This window comes from Phyllobates terribilis, unplaced genomic scaffold (assembly GCF_046119375.1).
Source record: "Phyllobates terribilis strain yellow unplaced genomic scaffold, ASM4611937v1 Scaffold_2578__1_contigs__length_122412, whole genome shotgun sequence".
In the NCBI taxonomy this organism is placed as follows: domain Eukaryota; kingdom Metazoa; phylum Chordata; class Amphibia; order Anura; family Dendrobatidae; genus Phyllobates; species Phyllobates terribilis.
Window position 1 is genome coordinate 41,452 of NW_027365335.1, and position 14,070 is coordinate 55,521.

General features: G+C 43.8%; 7 non-coding genes across 7 annotated transcripts; all 7 read left to right on the forward strand.

The window, feature by feature from the left end:
• The first annotated feature begins 847 nt into the window (after positions 1-847).
• On the forward strand, positions 848-1,038 carry LOC141246589 (U2 spliceosomal RNA). The gene has a single exon (XR_012310160.1). It is a non-coding gene; the product is annotated as a U2 spliceosomal RNA (small nuclear RNA).
• A 1,115-nt stretch (positions 1,039-2,153) lies between these two features.
• On the forward strand, positions 2,154-2,344 carry LOC141246590 (U2 spliceosomal RNA). Its single transcript, XR_012310161.1, has one exon. It is a non-coding gene; the product is annotated as a U2 spliceosomal RNA (small nuclear RNA).
• A 1,115-nt stretch (positions 2,345-3,459) lies between these two features.
• On the forward strand, positions 3,460-3,650 carry LOC141246591 (U2 spliceosomal RNA). Its single transcript, XR_012310162.1, has one exon. It is a non-coding gene; the product is annotated as a U2 spliceosomal RNA (small nuclear RNA).
• A 1,116-nt stretch (positions 3,651-4,766) lies between these two features.
• LOC141246556 (U2 spliceosomal RNA) lies at positions 4,767-4,957 on the forward strand. Its single transcript, XR_012310131.1, has one exon. It is a non-coding gene; the product is annotated as a U2 spliceosomal RNA (small nuclear RNA).
• Positions 4,958-11,028: 6,071 nt separating this feature from the next.
• LOC141246567 (U2 spliceosomal RNA) lies at positions 11,029-11,228 on the forward strand. Its single transcript, XR_012310140.1, has one exon. It is a non-coding gene; the product is annotated as a U2 spliceosomal RNA (small nuclear RNA).
• Positions 11,229-12,343: 1,115 nt separating this feature from the next.
• On the forward strand, positions 12,344-12,534 carry LOC141246592 (U2 spliceosomal RNA). The gene has a single exon (XR_012310163.1). It is a non-coding gene; the product is annotated as a U2 spliceosomal RNA (small nuclear RNA).
• Positions 12,535-13,649: 1,115 nt separating this feature from the next.
• LOC141246593 (U2 spliceosomal RNA) lies at positions 13,650-13,840 on the forward strand. The gene has a single exon (XR_012310164.1). It is a non-coding gene; the product is annotated as a U2 spliceosomal RNA (small nuclear RNA).
• The last annotated feature ends 230 nt before the right edge of the window (positions 13,841-14,070 follow it).

Consider the following 14,070-nt stretch of genomic DNA (forward strand, 5'->3'; position numbering starts at 1 on the left):
AGCATTTTGGAGCTTTCACCTAAATAACTACAGGTGGTGAGATAAGCTGCACAATATAATTGACCTTTCAGTATATTGTTGCACACACACCATCTATTTAGCAAATGCCCTTGTTATCAACAGCAGCCTTTTAAACTCACCTGAGCTAACAGGTATGTGCGCTGGTTACTCTGCTGCGCTTAAAATTTCTTTTTTGGTTTGCTACAATGCCTTTTCTGAAACGTTGTCTCCTTCTGCTGGAACACTGACTTCTTTCATTTAATGCCTGCAGACTATAAAAGAGAACCCAACCCAAAAAGTTTGGTTGATTAGTCTGTGGCATTCTGTTAAACTGTTGCTTATGGCGGTCTCTGTGAGCTTCTCAGCGACATTCAGCCAGCCAGGTATCCTGCCTGCAGTAGATGGAATGTGGCAATGGAACGCTGGCTGCGCGTGTCATAATAGGCTCTGAGCCTTAATATACCTGTGCACAGCAGCAGCCACCTTCAGTCTGCTGCTGGACAGCCAGCAGCAGCAGCAGCAGGAGAGGTATGTAATCAGGAGCCCTCATGCTAAGGGTAGACAGCTGCTCGTTCCACCCCACCCCCCGCCTTAATTGGTTCTCCTCCCTTCCAACGGTGTTGAGGCGGGTGGGAACAGCAGGGGGTGAAGGTGCTGTGTTTAAAGAGGTGGAGTTATGCAGATCTAAAACGCGTGGATTGCAGCAGCAGCAAGCCGAAAAGTGCAGGCATGTAAGGGATCTAGAGGTTGACAACATGTCTTCTTAACGGGAGTCCAGGAGCTCATCTCCACAAATGGACTTTTTAGGATCCTTGGGTGGCTCCGTAGTTTGAAACCAATTCTGGTTATCGCTTCTCGGCCTTTTGGCTAAGATCAAGTGTAGTATCTGTTCTTATCAGTTTAATATCTGATACGTCCCCTATCTGGGGACCATATATTAAATGGATTTTTAGAACAGGGAGATGGAAAAAGAGCTTGCTCTGTCCACTCCACGCATTGACCTGGTATTGCAGTATCTCCAGGACCGGTGCACCCCTTCTTTAATGCAGTTTCTAAAATCAGAAAGAATTGAATTCAATGTTTTTTGTTCATTTTGCTTGTTTGTCGGATTTTGGGATGGACTCTTTGGCTCTGCTTTTCTTCTCCTCATTGGATTTTTCATGTTCAAAGTTGCAGAAGCCAGATTACAAGCTCATTTTGGTTCAACTTCAGCAACTGTGCATTGCATTGCCATGTAATGTGATGCAATGCTATCTTTCTAGCTCTCCCTTTTTACTTCCTTTTGGATAAACAGACATATTAGGCAAGCATTTTGGAGCTTTCACCTAAATAACTACAGGTGGTGAGATAAGCTGCACAATATAATTGACCTTTCAGTATATTGTTGCACACACACCATCTATTTAGCAAATGCCCTTGTTATCAACAGCAGCCTTTTAAACTCACCTGAGCTAACAGGTATGTGCGCTGGTTACTCTGCTGCGCTTAAAATTTCTTTTTTGGTTTGCTACAATGCCTTTTCTGAAACGTTGTCTCCTTCTGCTGGAACACTGACTTCTTTCATTTAATGCCTGCAGACTATAAAAGAGAACCCAACCCAAAAAGTTTGGTTGATTAGTCTGTGGCATTCTGTTAAACTGTTGCTTATGGCGGTCTCTGTGAGCTTCTCAGCGACATTCAGCCAGCCAGGTATCCTGCCTGCAGTAGATGGAATGTGGCAATGGAACGCTGGCTGCGCGTGTCATAATAGGCTCTGAGCCTTTATATACCTGTGCACAGCAGCAGCCACCTTCAGTCTGCTGCTGGACAGCCAGCAGCAGCAGCAGCAGGAGAGGTATGTAGTCAGGAGCCCTCCTGCTAAGGGTAGACAGCTGCTCGTTCCACCCCACCCCCCGCCTTAATTGGTTCTCCTCCCTTCCAACGGTGTTGAGGCGGGTGGGAACAGCAGGGGGTGAAGGTGCTGTGTTTAAAGAGGTGGAGTTATGCAGATCTAAAACGCGTGGATTGCAGCAGCAGCAAGCCGAAAAGTGCAGGCATGTAAGGGATCTAGAGGTTGACAACATGTCTTCTTAACGGGAGTCCAGGAGCTCATCTCCACAAATGGACTTTTTAGGATCCTTGGGTGGCTCCGTAGTTTGAAACCAATTCTGGTTATCGCTTCTCGGCCTTTTGGCTAAGATCAAGTGTAGTATCTGTTCTTATCAGTTTAATATCTGATACGTCCCCTATCTGGGGACCATATATTAAATGGATTTTTAGAACAGGGAGATGGAAAAAGAGCTTGCTCTGTCCACTCCACGCATTGACCTGGTATTGCAGTATCTCCAGGACCGGTGCACCCCTTCTTTAATGCAGTTTCTAAAATCAGAAAGAATTGAATTCAATGTTTTTTGTTCATTTTGCTTGTTTGTCGGATTTTGGGATGGACTCTTTGGCTCTGCTTTTCTTCTCCTCATTGGATTTTTCATGTTCAAAGTTGCAGAAGCCAGATTACAAGCTTATTTTGGTTCAACTTCAGCAACTGTGCATTGCATTGCCATGTAATGTGATGCAATGCTATCTCTTTAGCTCTCCCTTTTTACTTCCTTTTGGATAAACAGACATATTAGGCAAGCATTTTGGAGCTTTCACCTAAATAACTACAGGTGGTGAGATAAGCTGCACAATATAATTGACCTTTCAGTATATTGTTGCACACACACCATCTATTTAGCAAATGCCCTTGTTATCAACAGCAGCCTTTTAAACTCACCTGAGCTAACAGGTATGTGCGCTGGTTACTCTGCTGCGCTTAAAATTTCTTTTTTGGTTTGCTACAATGCCTTTTCTGAAACGTTGTCTCCTTCTGCTGGAACACTGACTTCTTTCATTTAATGCCTGCAGACTATAAAAGAGAACCCAACCCAAAAAGTTTGGTTGATTAGTCTGTGGCATTCTGTTAAACTGTTGCTTATGGCGGTCTCTGTGAGCTTCTCAGCGACATTCAGCCAGCCAGGTATCCTGCCTGCAGTAGATGGAATGTGGCAATGGAACGCTGGCTGCGCGTGTCATAATAGGCTCTGAGCCTTTATATACCTGTGCACAGCAGCAGCCACCTTCAGTCTGCTGCTGGACAGCCAGCAGCAGCAGCAGCAGGAGAGGTATGTAATCAGGAGCCCTCCTGCTAAGGGTAGACAGCTGCTCGTTCCACCCCACCCCCCGCCTTAATTGGTTCTCCTCCCTTCCAACGGTGTTGAGGCGGGTGGGAACAGCAGGGGGTGAAGGTGCTGTGTTTAAAGAGGTGGAGTTATGCAGATCTAAAACGCGTGGATTGCAGCAGCAGCAAGCCGAAAAGTGCAGGCATGTAAGGGATCTAGAGGTTGACAACATGTCTTCTTAACGGGAGTCCAGGAGCTCATCTCCACAAATGGACTTTTTAGGATCCTTGGGTGGCTCCGTAGTTTGAAACCAATTCTGGTTATCGCTTCTCGGCCTTTTGGCTAAGATCAAGTGTAGTATCTGTTCTTATCAGTTTAATATCTGATACGTCCCCTATCTGGGGACCATATATTAAATGGATTTTTAGAACAGGGAGATGGAAAAAGAGCTTGCTCTGTCCACTCCACGCATTGACCTGGTATTGCAGTATCTCCAGGACCGGTGCACCCCTTCTTTAATGCAGTTTCTAAAATCAGAAAGAATTGAATTCAATGTTTTTTGTTCATTTTGCTTGTTTGTCGGATTTTGGGATGGACTCTTTGGCTCTGCTTTTCTTCTCCTCATTGGATTTTTCATGTTCAAAGTTGCAGAAGCCAGATTACAAGCTCATTTTGGTTCAACTTCAGCAACTGTGCATTGCATTGCCATGTAATGTGATGCAATGCTATCTTTCTAGCTCTCCCTTTTTACTTCCTTTTGGATAAACAGACATATTAGGCAAGCATTTTGGAGCTTTCACCTAAATAACTACAGGTGGTGAGATAAGCTGCACAATATAATTGACCTTTCAGTATATTGTTGCACACACACCATCTATTTAGCAAATGCCCTTGTTATCAACAGCAGCCTTTTAAACTCACCTGAGCTAACAGGTATGTGCGCTGGTTACTCTGCTGCGCTTAAAATTTCTTTTTTGGTTTGCTACAATGCCTTTTCTGAAACGTTGTCTCCTTCTGCTGGAACACTGACTTCTTTCATTTAATGCCTGCAGACTATAAAAGAGAACCCAACCCAAAAAGTTTGGTTGATTAGTCTGTGGCATTCTGTTAAACTGTTGCTTATGGCGGTCTCTGTGAGCTTCTCAGCGACATTCAGCCAGCCAGGTATCCTGCCTGCAGTAGATGGAATGTGGCAATGGAACGCTGGCTGCGCGTGTCATAATAGGCTCTGAGCCTTTATATACCTGTGCACAGCAGCAGCCACCTTCAGTCTGCTGCTGGACAGCCAGCAGCAGCAGCAGCAGGAGAGGTATGTAATCAGGAGCCCTCCTTCTAAGGGTAGACAGCTGCTCGTTCCACCCCACCCCCCCGCCTTAATTGGTTCTCCTCCCTTCCAACGGTGTTGAGGCGGGTGGGAACAGCAGGGGGTGAAGGTGCTGTGTTTAAAGAGGTGGAGTTATGCAGATCTAAAACGCGTGGATTGCAGCAGCAGCAAGCCGAAAAGTGCAGGCATGTAAGGGATCTAGAGGTTGACAACATGTCTTCTTAACGGGAGTCCAGGAGCTCATCTCCACAAATGGACTTTTTAGGATCCTTGGGTGGCTCCGTAGTTTGAAACCAATTCTGGTTATCGCTTCTCGGCCTTTTGGCTAAGATCAAGTGTAGTATCTGTTCTTATCAGTTTAATATCTGATACGTCCCCTATCTGGGGACCATATATTAAATGGATTTTTAGAACAGGGAGATGGAAAAAGAGCTTACTCTGTCCACTCCACGCATTGACCTGGTATTGCAGTATCTCCAGGACCGGTGCACCCCTTCTTTAATGCAGTTTCTAAAATCAGAAAGAATTGAATTCAATGTTTTTTGTTCATTTTGCTTGTTTGTCGGATTTTGGGATGGACTCTTTGGCTCTGCTTTTCTTCTCCTCATTGGATTTTTCATGTTCAAAGTTGCAGAAGCCAGATTACAAGCTCATTTTGGTTCAACTTCAGCAACTGTGCATTGCATTGCCATGTAATGTGATGCAATGCTATCTTTCTAGCTCTCCCTTTTTGCTTCCTTTTGGATAAACAGACATATTAGGCAAGCATTTTGGAGCTTTCACCTAAATAACTACAGGTGGTGAGATAAGCTGCACAATATAATTGACCTTTCAGTATATTGTTGCACACACACCATCTATTTAGCAAATGCCCTTGTTATCAACAGCAGCCTTTTAAACTCACCTGAGCTAACAGGTATGTGCGCTGGTTACTCTGCTGCGCTTAAAATTTCTTTTTTGGTTTGCTACAATGCCTTTTCTGAAACGTTGTCTCCTTCTGCTGGAACACTGACTTCTTTCATTTAATGCCTGCAGACTATAAAAGAGAACCCAACCCAAAAAGTTTGGTTGATTAGTCTGTGGCATTCTGTTAAACTGTTGCTTATGGCGGTCTCTGTGAGCTTCTCAGCGACATTCAGCCAGCCAGGTATCCTGCCTGCAGTAGATGGAATGTGGCAATGGAACGCTGGCTGCGCGTGTCATAATAGGCTCTGAGCCTTTATATACCTGTGCACAGCAGCAGCCACCTTCAGTCTGCTGCTGGACAGCCAGCAGCAGCAGCAGCAGGAGAGGTATGTAATCAGGAGCCCTCCTGCTAAGGGTAGACAGCTGCTCGTTCCACCCCACCCCCCGCCTTAATTGGTTCTCCTCCCTTCCAACGGTGTTGAGGCGGGTGGGAACAGCAGGGGGTGAAGGTGCTGTGTTTAAAGAGGTGGAGTTATGCAGATCTAAAACGCGTGGATTGCAGCAGCAGCAAGCCGAAAAGTGCAGGCATGTAAGGGATCTAGAGGTTGACAACATGTCTTCTTAACGGGAGTCCAGGAGCTCATCTCCACAAATGGACTTTTTAGGATCCTTGGGTGGCTCCGTAGTTTGAAACCAATTCTGGTTATCGCTTCTCGGCCTTTTGGCAAGATCAGTGGTGGTTTTCTGCTGCTGGTGTTGTTTGGAGGGCAGTTGTGACTGGGGTTCCCCCTTGTGGGGCCCTAGTGTGCGATTGAGCGGCGATTGTGTTTATCTGCTGTAAAAATGGTGGAGAAAACACGTGGATTAGAGGACTCGGTCCGTCTGAAGGTGGCTGCAGGTCATGAAGGAGAAATCGGTTTGGACCAAGTTTGCGTTGATGTCTTGAAGAACATTAATGGCTTGAAGGTAACGGATGTATTGGCACTGCAGGATTTTCAGAAACAAGGAATTTATGATATCACTTTTGTTTCTTTGAGTATTTGCCAGAGAGTCTACATGGAGTTGGTACGAATGAAGGAAGAAAAGGAATTGAAATGCCTAGAGTTTATTGCACTGGAACCTCTGTTCCAGCAGACATATAAGTATGTGGTTGTGCACATGTATAACCCTAAAGTTCCGGATGAGACTGTTTCCAATTTTTTAGCTCGGTATTGTAGTGAGGTTAAATTTTTGGGAAGAATGAAGAACAAATACAATTATCTAAATGGCAAGAGGAGATATGTTGTAAAACTGAGACCGGATGATAGAGCTATTGGGGGTGCCAAGAGCATTCCTGCACAGTTTTCTATCGGAGGAGAAAGGGGATTTTGTTTTTATAATGGACAGATGGAATATTGTAGGAAGTGTCATGAGTTTGGACATGTTCAGAAAGATTGTCCAGTGCAAGGTGATGTTTGTAGAGGTTGTGGGAAATCTGGGCATGTTGCAAGTGGTTGCCCAATGAATAAGGTGTGTGATTTGTGTGGACATGCAGATCACCTTGCAAGGAAATGTAGATTGTGGGCTCAGATTCCTAGGTCACAGGTGGACGCTGAAGAGAGGCAGAAGAAGACTCGGCAGGAAAGTGGGGAGGAGGGCGAAGGCTCAGACTCAGAGGGGGAAAGCCAAAAACAAGATGGTGGTAGGGGAAGAGACCATGCGGTGCCCAAGATGGAGGAAAAGGGGCGGAGCCAGAAGAAAGTTGGTTTGAGGGAGGGGCTGGAAGTAATAAACAAAGTAGCTGATGTGCATGGCCCGGGTGATGGGATGGATTTGTCTAATATGGCGGAGTCAGTGAATCCTGTTTTGGGAAGAGATGGGGGTGAGGAAATGGAGGTTTTGGAGGAGGAGGATTCTGATTCGGATGGAACTATAACCCCTCAGCAGCGTGATAGGGTTAACAGTGATTGGAGTGAAAATGAGGAGGAAGATGATGGCAAGGAGGAGAGTTATGCCTCCGTGATTAAAAGAAGTAAGGTGGAGGGGTGTTGGTCTGGGGGGCAGGAAGATCCAGTCTCCCTAAGACCAGGTTATTCTAACAGGGACTCGAGTTCTGAGTCGCCTGATATACGTAGAAAAGTGGGTGGCAGGAGTGGGTTTTCTCCTGGTTCATGATGGATCGGGTATGGTGGAGATTTTTTCCTGTTGTTATGATGGCGTTGTGTGTTGCTTCTCTGAATGTACGAGGGATTGGTTCTGCTTGTAGGAGAGCAGGGATACTGGAGTACATTGAGAGTGTGAATGCAGATATTGTCTGTCTGCAGGAATGTGTAATTAAATCTGCCCCGCATGAGAGTGAGTGGAATAAGGGGCAATCTTTTTGGTCCCCATGCTCAGAAAACAGGAATGAAGGGGTGGGCATTTTACTGTGTAATTCCAGTCTAAAGGTTTTAGAGTTTAAAGTAATCATACCTGGGAGATGTTTGTTTTTATTAGTGGATTTTTTAGGTCAGCGGGTACGGGTTTTTAATGTTTATGCCCCTGCTGATAAACAAGCAAGAGTTGGGTTTTTGGAGTCTCTAAAGTTTGTTTTTACCAGGCAGAGACTTCACTATAGTGGCTGGAGATTTTAATTGTGTCAGATCCGCAAAAGATCGTAAGAGCTCTACGGAAGGTAGGACTGATGTTACGTCTAATATTTTAAATCAGATTGTGCAGGATTTACGCTACACGGATGCTGGTCTGATGGTTGGGCCAAGTGATAAGTTCACATACATATCAGACAGTGGACGTAGTGTTTCCCGAATTGACTATGTTTTTATGTCTGAAGGGATTAAGGTGGCCAAGTGCAACCACGTGATGACGACTTTTTCTGACCACAAGATGATAGTGGTAGATCTGTGTATAGCTGAGTCCCTGGCTTTTGGAAAGGGACTCTGGAAGCTGAACGTAAGCCTGCTGGAAGAGGAGAGTGTTAAGGTTGGTTTTAATAAAGTGTTTTTGTCTTGTGTGTCTGAACAGCACCTTTTTAAAGATTTGCTAGAGTGGTGGGACTGGGCTAAGGAGAAATTTGCATGTTATTTTAAAGGGGTGTGTTTTAGGAGAGCGAAAGCCAAAAGGGATCATGATGCTGCTGTTATTTCAAAATTGGAAGTACTCCATAAGTTTAAGAGAGCGGGGATGGAGGTGGATAAAGAGATTGCAGATTTGAAGGACGAACTGAAGAAGATACTTATTGAAAAAGGGAAGACTATTATGTTTAAGGCAAAAATAAAGCACATGGAGGAAAATGAGCAATGTTCGAGATACTTTTTTAAAAAATGTTTTAAACCTAAAGGGGTTTTTAAGTCTGTTTTTTCTCCTGCAGGGGAGGTATCTGGGGATGAGATGATTGGCAGTATTCTTTCCTTTTATGAAACACTCTTCTCTAACGATAGTAGAGCCAGTGATGCGGAAATTAATGATTATTGCAAAGTATTAACTAATAATATTCCTGAGGAGAAAATTGGGTTTTTAAGTGAGGAGGTTGGGAAAGATGAAATTAGACGGGCAGTGGATGGCTTGGCGAAAGGCAAGACGCCAGGCTGTGATGGTCTTCCTGCTGAATTTTATGTTAGATTTTGGGATATTATAGGTGTGGAGTTTTCCCGGGTGGTGCAATATGGTTTTACTCATGGGATTTTATCGGTTTCTATGCGTAGGGGGATTGTTACGCTGATTCATAAGAAAGGGGACATGAGGGATATTAAAAATTGGAGGCCCATAACATTGTTAAACAGTGATTACAAAATTATTTCTAAAATTGTGGCTGGTAGACTGGCAGATGTGATAGGTGATATGGTGGGGGAGTATCAGGCATGTGCAGTGCCTGGTAGGAAAATTTCAGATAATTTGCTGCTTCTAAGAGACTTAATTTATCAGGCTAATTTGAATAAGAATGCTCTTTTGTTACAGTCGGTGGACCTGGAGAAAGCCTTTGATAAAATATCACATAGATTTTTGTTCTCTGCTTTAAGTCACCTTGGTGTTCCGGATAAATTATTGATGGTCATTAAGAGTTTTTATTGTGGGGTCAGTAGCCAGATTTTAGTTAATGGGCATGTGAGTTCCAGTTTTAATATTTTATCGGGAGTTAGGCAGGGTTGTCCCCTGTCACCAATTCTTTTTATCTGTGTGGTGGAGGCCCTTTTAAAAAGTGTGCAAGTTGACAAGTGTGTGGCTGGTGTTTTTATTCCTGGGGGATCCGGGGGTCCAGTCAAGTCTTTAAGTTATATGGATGATATTGTTTTTACTTGTGGTTCACAGGCGGATCTCAATAGAGTGAATTTGCACGTAAGGATTTTTTGTTGTGTGGCTGGTATGGCGGTGAATTGGGGAAAGTGCCAGCTTTGTAACTTTGGGAGGCAGGTTGAGGTTAACGTGGCAGGAGTGGAGAGTAGGGAGGAAATTGAGGTTCTTGGTGTCATCTTTGAGAAGGAACTGAAAGGGAAAAGCAGCCTGAAGATTCTAGAAGACAAAATGGATCAGAAGTTGAACTTTTGGAAACTAAGGAACCTGTCGCTGAGAGGGAAAGTGCTGGTAATCAAGTCTGTGATTCTCCCGCTTCTGCTGTACACTGCTTTGATTTTCCCACCTGCTGTGCTTTGGACAAAGAGAGTGACAAGGAAACTGTTTGTGTTTTTTTGGGGATCCAAAATGGAGAAACTAAGAAGAGGAATGGTTATGTGTTCTGTGGAAAATGGGGGTTGTGATTTTCCTAACATTGACTTATTTTTAAGAATGCATTATTTTTTGAACATTTATAAATTATCCCAGTGCAATAACAGGACTGCGGACATGTGCAAATATTTAGCAGGACGGCTTTTCCAGAAATGGAGCTGGTGTGAGAAGGATTTAAGAAAAACAGTTTCGTTTGTGATACCGTTTTTTTATGTGGTGCTTAGGTCCTTCTATGATCAAAATGGGATAAGCTCCATGGTTAGACCGGACAAAAAACTGATTGTCTCAGGTATTAAGAAGAAGGAGATGTTATGTGATGTGCCGTTTTGTAATAATGCACAGTCTGGACAGGTGTGGAAGCTTTTTTTCATGCGTGGAATCAGCAGCAGACAGAAGGATGTAACCTGGATGGCGTTGCATGGATGCTTGCCAACAAGGGCTTTTTTGAATGACCGGGGGATAAAGGTTCAAGAACTATGTCCTAGGGAAGGTTGCAATAAGGTGGAAACAATACAGCATATTTTTTGGGACTGTTTTTTTGCTAAAAAAGTTTTTACCTTGTTGTCACGTATGTTTGTTGCTTTAGTTGGTTTTCATTGTTTCGATTTTGAAAGGATTTTAATAGGTCAAGATTTTAAGTACTCGCAAAGGAAGCGGGCAAGCTGGATTATTTTTGTCATATATAAAGAGGTTTTATGGGACGTTCGGAATTTGGTGATTTTTAAAAAGATTGTTTTTTCCCCCATGGAATGCAGAAAGATTTTTCTTGCTAGACTGTTTTATGCCTATTTATTGGATAAAAAGAAGTATGGTGAGACAGCAGCAGAAGCACTCTGGAACTTTTCACATTGGACTTCTTACAGTAAGTAACAGTTAATTGCAGGGTTGTGATTTTTGGGATTTTGTTTTTGTTTTTCCGAATGATGATTTGAGAACCCGTTATGTGAATATGCGCTATGATGCATAAATTAATGTGGGTCTTAATCTGAGGAAAAAAAAAAAAAAAAAAATCTGTTCTTATCAGTTTAATATCTGATACGTCCCCTATCTGGGGACCATATATTAAATGGATTTTTAGAACAGGGAGATGGAAAAAGAGCTTGCTCTGTCCACTCCACGCATTGACCTGGTATTGCAGTATCTCCAGGACCGGTGCACCCCTTCTTTAATGCAGTTTCTAAAATCAGAAAGAATTGAATTCAATGTTTTTTGTTCATTTTGCTTGTTTGTCGGATTTTGGGATGGACTCTTTGGCTCTGCTTTTCTTCTCCTCATTGGATTTTTCATGTTCAAAGTTGCAGAAGCCAGATTACAAGCTCATTTTGGTTCAACTTCAGCAACTGTGCATTGCATTGCCATGTAATGTGATGCAATGCTATCTTTCTAGCTCTCCCTTTTTACTTCCTTTTGGATAAACAGACATATTAGGCAAGCATTTTGGAGCTTTCACCTAAATAACTACAGGTGGTGAGATAAGCTGCACAATATAATTGACCTTTCAGTATATTGTTGCACACACACCATCTATTTAGCAAATGCCCTTGTTATCAACAGCAGCCTTTTAAACTCACCTGAGCTAACAGGTATGTGCGCTGGTTACTCTGCTGCGCTTAAAATTTCTTTTTTGGTTTGCTACAATGCCTTTTCTGAAACGTTGTCTCCTTCTGCTGGAACACTGACTTCTTTCATTTAATGCCTGCAGACTATAAAAGAGAACCCAACCCAAAAAGTTTGGTTGATTAGTCTGTGGCATTCTGTTAAACTGTTGCTTATGGCGGTCTCTGTGAGCTTCTCAGCGACATTCAGCCAGCCAGGTATCCTGCCTGCAGTAGATGGAATGTGGCAATGGAACGCTGGCTGCGCGTGTCATAATAGGCTCTGAGCCTTTATATACCTGTGCACAGCAGCAGCCACCTTCAGTCTGCTGCTGGACAGCCAGCAGCAGCAGCAGCAGGAGAGGTATGTAATCAGGAGCCCTCCTGCTAAGGGTAGACAGCTGCTCGTTCCACCCCACCCCCCGCCTTAATTGGTTCTCCTCCCTTCCAACGGTGTTGAGGCGGGTGGGAACAGCAGGGGGTGAAGGTGCTGTGTTTAAAGAGGTGGAGTTATGCAGATCTAAAACGCGTGGATTGCAGCAGCAGCAAGCCGAAAAGTGCAGGCATGTAAGGGATCTAGAGGTTGACAACATGTCTTCTTAACGGGAGTCCAGGAGCTCATCTCCACAAATGGACTTTTTAGGATCCTTGGGTGGCTCCGTAGTTTGAAACCAATTCTGGTTATCGCTTCTCGGCCTTTTGGCTAAGATCAAGTGTAGTATCTGTTCTTATCAGTTTAATATCTGATACGTCCCCTATCTGGGGACCATATATTAAATGGATTTTTAGAACAGGGAGATGGAAAAAGAGCTTGCTCTGTCCACTCCACGCATTGACCTGGTATTGCAGTATCTCCAGGACCGGTGCACCCCTTCTTTAATGCAGTTTCTAAAATCAGAAAGAATTGAATTCAATGTTTTTTGTTCATTTTGCTTGTTTGTCGGATTTTGGGATGGACTCTTTGGCTCTGCTTTTCTTCTCCTCATTGGATTTTTCATGTTCAAAGTTGCAGAAGCCAGATTACAAGCTCATTTTGGTTCAACTTCAGCAACTGTGCATTGCATTGCCATGTAATGTGATGCAATGCTATCTTTCTAGCTCTCCCTTTTTACTTCCTTTTGGATAAACAGACATATTAGGCAAGCATTTTGGAGCTTTCACCTAAATAACTACAGGTGGTGAGATAAGCTGCACAATATAATTGACCTTTCAGTATATTGTTGCACACACACCATCTATTTAGCAAATGCCCTTGTTATCAACAGCAGCCTTTTAAACTCACCTGAGCTAACAGGTATGTGCGCTGGTTACTCTGCTGCGCTTAAAATTTCTTTTTTGGTTTGCTACAATGCCTTTTCTGAAACGTTGTCTCCTTCTGCTGGAACACTGACTTCTTTCATTTAATGCCTGCAGACTATAAAAGAGAACCCAACCCAAAAAGTTTGGTTGATTAGTCTGTGGCATTCTGTTAAACTGTTGCTTATGGCGGTCTCTGTGAGCTTCTCAGCGACATTCAGCCAGCCAGGTATCCTGCCTGCAGTAGATGGAATGTGGCAATGGAACGCTGGCTGCGCGTGTCATAATAGGCTCTGAGCCTTTATATACCTGTGCACAGCAGCAGCCACCTTCAGTCTGCTGCTGGACAGCCAGCAGCAGCAGCAGCAGGAGAGGTATGTAATCAGGAGCCCTCCTGCTAAGGGTAGACAGCTGCTCGTTCCACCCCACCCCCCGCCTTAATTGGTTCTCCTCCCTTCCAACGGTGTTGAGGCGGGTGGGAACAGCAGGGGGTGAAGGTGCTGTGTTTAAAGAGGTGGAGTTATGCAGATCTAAAACGCGTGGATTGCAGCAGCAGCAAGACGAAAAGTGCAGGCATGTAAGGGATCTAGAGGTTGACAACATGTCTTCTTAACGGGAGTCCAGGAGCTCATCTCCACAAATGGACTTTTTAGGATCCTTGGGTGGCTCCGTAGTTTGAAACCAATTCTGGTTATCGCTTCTCGGCCTTTTGGCTAAGATCAAGTGTAGTATCTGTTCTTATCAGTTTAATATCTGATACGTCCCCTATCTGGGGACCATATATTAAATGGATTTTTAGAACAGGGAGATGGAAAAAGAGCTTGCTCTGTCCACTCCACGCATTGACCTGGTATTGCAGTATCTCCAGGACCGGTGCACCCCTTCTTTAATGCAGTTTCTAAAATCAGAAAGAATTGAATTCAATGTTTTTTGTTCATTTTGCTTGTTTGTCGGATTTTGGGATGGACTCTTTGGCTCTGCTTTTCTTCTCCTCATTGGATTTTTCATGTTCAAAGTTGCAGAAGCCAGATTACAAGCTCATTTTGGTTCAACTTCAGCAACTGTGCATTGCATTGCCATGTAATGTGATGCAATGCTATCTTTCTAGCTCTCC